Raw genomic sequence first — 6,602 nt, 5'->3', positions numbered from 1 at the left:
ACAAGTCCATGCCAGTTTTCTCGACACTCTCTCATGCTTTTTCTACAGTTTTCTAAGTAAAGATCACAAATAAAACAAGAAGATCCAACACTCTAGCTGCAACAATTTTACTTACAGTAGACTCTAACCCCATCCAGCACAAACAACATTAGTTTGCCCAACCCAGCACTAATAATGTTTGATAATAAAAATAATAAAAAAGAAAGAAATTCATTATGTTTCTTCCAGAGAGCTTCTTCGTATCTGAAAAGCAATTCTTCACTTGAGGAAAAATGACAAGATATCCTAAATTCACAAAAAAATTTGCTACAGCAGAACTATCTCCTTTGTTCAGCAGCGAGCACCGAGCCAGATTACGATCCCATGTATAAATCAACCTGCTGTGACTCAACCTGGACACACTGCATGGATTCACCTTCTGCATACATATGGGGCCATCTTCTCAGCTATGCTCACAAAATAAAAGAAGAAACCAAATGACAGTGGGGAGGAAAACACCTGATGACTCAAAAAAATCCTTCTCTATCAGCTTTCAGAGCTGTAAGCATAACAGTATAATAATCTGACTTTGAAGCTGTTGACCACTGATAACAGAACTGGGATCATTCTGCTGGGATTGCCGTCTAATTTTCCTTTTGGATGATGGATACATGTTTGAATGCACATGCCTTTGTGAATTCATTTTAGTGGCTTATTCATTCTTATAATAAGTTTGAACATGACAACAACAACGAGACAACACTACCAATGGGACTTTGAGAGTATTGTGTTTTTTATGAGCTTCTCCGTGTGTATATGCTTGACGCACCTGAGGATATGTCTCTGTTTTTAGTCTTAGCGATGTTTAGCAGTCCATAAGCTTTCACCGTTTCCAGACGCTGACCCTAAAAAAGGCTAAAAAAAAATCCAGGCTCATACTATTTTTTAAATTTTCCAAATCTTTTGATTATTTGTTGTTTTTTAATGGGTAAAATAATAAGTTGGCTGTGACTGGATCCTCCTGATGGCAGTTTTAGTGTCACCGAACGTCAATGATGATTGACAACTCTGACCTGTCTCCTCCGATGATCGTCAACGACCAGGATGAGGCATAGTATGCCTCAGACCAGCGAAGATATTTCTACTGAGTGAAACTAAATTTATGATTGCCGGATCAAAATGTTAAGGTGCTCAGAGCAGCAGAATACCCCAACAGATGAAACTTACTTTATTTTTCCCTGATGCAAGCTCACTGCCTGATCTCAGACAAAAAGATCTGAAAAAACTCCTTTGATCATTTTAATTGTGGTGTCATAAATTATTCCTTTACTTTTTATCTCATTTCTCAAAAGAGTAAATAATTTGAAGACATAAAGGTCCAAGGGTTGTCATACTCAAAGAGAGTTAAACACTAAGCTCAATGCAGGTTTAGGAAAGGTTTATTAGTATTTTTCTCTAAATAATGATCCTAACTTTATATGTTTATTTTTTTAAGGTTAATAGAAATACGTCAACCAATCAGAAACAATAATACAGTTATGTGTTGATAATTATAATTGTTTTTTGTTCATTTAATATGTCCTTTTTTCTGAGTAAAAAAAAACATACATTTTCAGGAAAAACACCTGTAAAGCTCTTCAACCACTGCAACAAGTTTCTACCTTCAAATCGAGGGATTTTCCCCATTTCATGCTTTTCTCCTTTTTTCAGTCTAGTCCAAAATGCACATCACACTAAATAGGGTTTTTTAAATTGTCCTTATGTCTGACTGCATCAGAGACTGACCTGTTAGCCCTGTCACACTCTACCTGACCAGTGTGTAAGCAGCGTTTTGCCCTTTCACCACCAGACAGGCACTCGGTGGTCATATTCAGCATTGCAGAGCAAAAACAAAAAAACAAAAAAAATGATTGCAAACTGTGGCAAGAAAGCTCTGATGAGGATTTCTAAAGATTATTAAAGTAAGACAACTCAGAAAGTTGTTACTGTGATGTATTGCCATATAAATGAGAGCTGAGCGCTGGTGGAGCTTCTTCCTAATAACGCCGAAACCCTTCGAAGCAACAGGATCCTTTCTCGCTTTCAGATTTTACATGCCACGTGTCAAGTGTTGCTGCTCGACACATTGTGATTGATTACCCCTCTGCCATCTTATTCATTATGGATCTACCACTGCCTGCACCTGAATAGTAATGACCCTGATAAACAATTAAAATCTCTGTTTGCAGCAAGTGCGCAACACAACGTGGGCAGCAAGGGTGAAGGTTACATTAGGCCTGCTAATAAAGGCAAAACACTATAAACTAATGTATATGATTAACTTTCTCTTGTTTAACCAACCCTGTAGTTTAACATATTTAATTTTTAATTATGCCGTGCAGCCTTCATGCGTCTCACCTGGCTCATAGGACAAAGAATAACAATGGCCGCCACGCTTGCCAAGAAGAAACTCGTGGGAGACGATCATCACTTTAGTGACACACACTCCGTGTCAAGCCTGACTGATGGTCACACTGGAAGGAAATCACTTAGACCAACACAGATTCCCACAGCAGCTCCGTCTGCAGTTTAAAAAGCAGTTGAGTTTAAGCCGCAGCAGACGTGTGTTTCCACAAACACACGTCTCTTTGCTTTGCGGAGGTTGCTCCGGATAGTTTTGCATTGAGTGATGCAGCTGTTCCAATCCACTGACCTTGATTGGCGAGCAGAAGGGAAGCATTACATCCGATCACCTAGGTCCCCGACCGCAGCGTGACTCGGGGCCAGTATCTCAACACAACAGACCCTTTCTGAGTGCTAAGCGGGGACCTGGGGAGAGACTGGGCCTCAGATAACATAATATACACAGCTACTGAGAAGCTCATCCTTCCTGTCGAAGTACCGAATGTCAAGCCTTTCACGCTGCGCAGAAAAGTGGATAGAAAGAAAAATGAGGAGACGCAGGTCACAGACAAACAAAAAAAAAAAACGCAGTGGTGCAGAGAGGCCACAGCGGCGTGCAGGAGGGATGGAGGATCCTTCTCAGCTTTCAATTAGGAGCCAGTGTCTTTCAGGCGAACCAATTCCCGCACTGAAGCTAGTCCGAGAATTTCATTAAGGTGTGCAGCATCTGTTCTGTACAGTTTCATTAGAGAGGGCTGGGATTTAACCAGAGCCTCTCACATACAGTCTGAATTACAGTCAGAGAGGGAAAACCTCTTGGACCACGCGCCTGTCAGAAATCCTCTGACATTTTACAGATACATAACTGGATTCGAAATCCATTTTGTTTCCTTTGGACTACCTCCCCGGATCAACCCTCGTCCCTCTAAACTGCAAATCTGCCCTCTCTGCGAAATAATTCCTGTCCCCTGTGCGACTGGAAAGCGGCGTAACAGGAAGACAAGGAAGGATGAAACAAACTGAAACTCCCCTGACGGCCAAGCGCTTTTGAAGCTCCCAGAAACTGCCTTGAGGAGGTGTCACAAGCTGGAATGGTGCAGGGAGAAGACAAACAGTACACTGAGTCACATTTATTCCACCAAAAAAATCAATTATATAGATACTAAAAATAGCAGGGATGATTTATGATTAGCTTGGTTCTGTCTTAATATTTTTGCAGCATTATTATCACAGCTTTTATTTTCATCCATTACGTTCAATTTTTCACTTCACAATTCTGAGATTTTTGAAAGATAAAATTTCAACAATGTTCAGACATCTCTTCAGATAAGATTGTAAAAACTGAAACTTCACAACGAAGGAAGTTGTTGTTATGACAGAATCTTCTCGGTTTTAAAGGTCTACGATCGTGATCGTTATAACGCCGATCAATGTAGAAAATCCTCTTTCCTACATTGCCTAAAAGAAACCAAGCCTCTTAAAACTAGACTTTGCAAGTGACTGGAAGCTACGATCGATGCAATTAGTGAGTGGTAATCAATCGGATCACTGAGGCACTATAAGAGGGTCCACTTAGTGAAAAGAAATCACCAATATTGGCCTTTTCTACTCTAAAAACCCACCTAAAACTGCAGCAATTACCTAAAACTTTTGCTTTGGCCATTAAAGTATGCTGCAGTGATGGAAACAGAGGCGCTATGTAAGGCAAAATTTAACTCATCGTGTTTGTAGGGTGTCAGCCCCATTCTGCTTTTGGTCTTTTCTGGACCCAAAGGCAGACAGTCAATAAGAAGCTATTTAAATCAAGATCTAAATGAAGTTTTCAAACACAACAATGACAATTTCTTCTTTCAAGGTCTTAAGGAAGTTGGGTTTTGTTGTTTCAAATTTCTAATAGTAGGAACAAGATGCAGTAGATGCAGATTAGAGAAAAGTGAAGCTGTGTTTCTCTGGCTTTAATTTCATCGTCCAGGAATTGTGTTGGAGGTCAGGAAGGCGGAGACGAGGACTGCAGGCTGACCTAAGGCGAGGTCAGAGGTCAGACATCTGGGGAAGGGAGCCAGGAGTCCAGGTGAGCCCTGTGTGTGTGTGTGTGTGGGGTTTCGTGAAAGGATACTGATGGTGCGTGGAGGAGACCAAAGGTTGGACTTGAAAGCACAAATCCATAATGGAAAACGAATGTTTACATGCACCAAATAAAAAGGCAAGTACTATTTTTTCTAACTTTTTATTTAGGTTAAATCAGATGATCTTCTCAATTTGCCAAATTCCAGGATGCAAGAACATTTCAGAGGGTTTTTTTTTGTTTTGTTTTTGTAACTTTCTTTGAATTTAGATGTACATTTGGTCAATATCAAGGATATTATTTTGTCTTTTAAACTGTATAACTTTTGTTAGGTACCAGGTTGGGTTTTCTTCTTTTTCAGCTCTGACCATCTGAGGGCGCCAGAGGCTGTTTTTTTTCCCTTGGTGGGTGTGTCAGCAGGCTCCGCGGTACGCACCTGGCTCTAATCGTCATCTAGAGGAGTATTTAAGCGGCAGGCTCCCACTCTTCACCGCCAGAGTGTTTACCTATTGTGGTACCTCCAGCCTTCCTACAGTTCGTCTCATTGAGATTGTTTCTAGTTGCCTTAAGAGCTTACCTGTTGTTTTGTGACCTCTTCCAGGACTTCAAGTTTTCCCCGGAGAACTCCTGTTGTCTAGCCTAGAGGGAAGTCCCCTCACGACGCTGGGAGCGAGACTCACCGGGAACTGGAAACCCCCCACATCCCTCTGTTTAAGAGCCCACTGTGCGCCTCCGGCTGGAGTCCGCCCCGAAGACTCCTGGTCTCTCTCTCTCACACTCACGAGTCGTTTCCTTCCTCATCTCTCTCCGAGTCAGCCTCTACGCCTAGCCGCAACCTGGTACCGGAACCTTCCCCCAACCAGAACTCATTATCACAAGTAAGCTTCGAACCCATACAAGTTGCCTGATTTCCTACGGTCATTAAACTCACCTCCACTCTCCCCTGTGTGCAGCTGTGCCAGTCCTCCCACTGCAGCTTCTCGACTGTGGATGTTTGAACTTTATCTTTGTCAATAAACATCTAAATTTTCATTCAGCCTCTCTGTGAGTTTCTGCATGTGGGCTCAAAAACTAAAACCCAGCATGACAGAACACTCTGGCCAGACTGAGAGCCCAGCAGAAACCATTCGCAGAACTCTCCAACAACAGCAGGACTCTATTCAGAGCCATGAAGCGGCTCTCCAGGAACTGGGTAACCGTCAGGCGGAGACCAACCGTCAGCTAGCCGAACTAACCACTTTTCTTCGATCTCGCTTTCCACAGACCTCAGCCTCCTCGTCTACTCCTGATCCAGCCCAGGCGAATCCTGCAGCTCCTGAATCCGCCTCACAAGCTCCTGTCCAGTCCACTTTTTCTGACAGTCACCTGCCCAGCCCTCCCAGGTTTGATGGGGATCCCCAAAGATTTAGGGGGTTTATTATGCAGTGTAACATTCAATTTAATAACTCACCCCATAGATTTGCTCTTGATTCTACCAAGATCTCTTACATAGTTGCACATTTGTCAGACCGTGCCTTGGATTGGGCTGAAGTGAGGTTTTCTTCTTCCACTGACTTTAACTGCACATATGAAGAGTTCCTATCAGAGTTCAGACTAGCATTTAATCAAGACATTGATAAGGGCCTGAGCTCCCAAGATTTGTTAAAGATGAGACAAGGGCAAAGAGCTGTCGCAGATTTCTCTATCGATTTCCGCATCCAGGCGGCAGCTTCAGGTTGGAATAGCTCAGCCCTCAAGAGTGTGTACTTAAATGCACTAAACGACCAAATCAAGGATGAGCTGGCAACCTTAGACGAGCCTAAGACTTTGGAGGACTTGATTAAACTGTCCATTCGGCTAGATAACAGGATTCGAGCTCGAGCTAAGGAGAGGGGCAGCAGGAACCCACCAGTCAGAACCTTGTCAGTCCATAGCAGAGTTGCTCCAGCTGAGACTCCACCAAGTCTGTCTGAACCAGAACCCATGCAGATTGGGCTAACTAGGCTAACTCCAGAAGAGAGACAACGTAGGATGCGAGCCAGGCTCTGTCTCTATTGTGGTGAAGCAGGACATCTAATTGCACAATGCCCCACGCTGCTAAAAGCCAAGGTCCGCTAGAGAGAGCGAGGGAGCTAGCGGACCATCAACTTGTAACTGAGTCACCTCGCCTGTTGATTCCCGCCTCCCTTTTGATAAG

This window comes from Poecilia latipinna, unplaced genomic scaffold, assembly GCF_001443285.1.
Source record: "Poecilia latipinna isolate Pla-1442-1.1 unplaced genomic scaffold, P_latipinna-1.0 Scaffold1519, whole genome shotgun sequence".
In the NCBI taxonomy this organism is placed as follows: domain Eukaryota; kingdom Metazoa; phylum Chordata; class Actinopteri; order Cyprinodontiformes; family Poeciliidae; genus Poecilia; species Poecilia latipinna.
Note: the sequence above shows the minus strand (reverse complement) of the source record.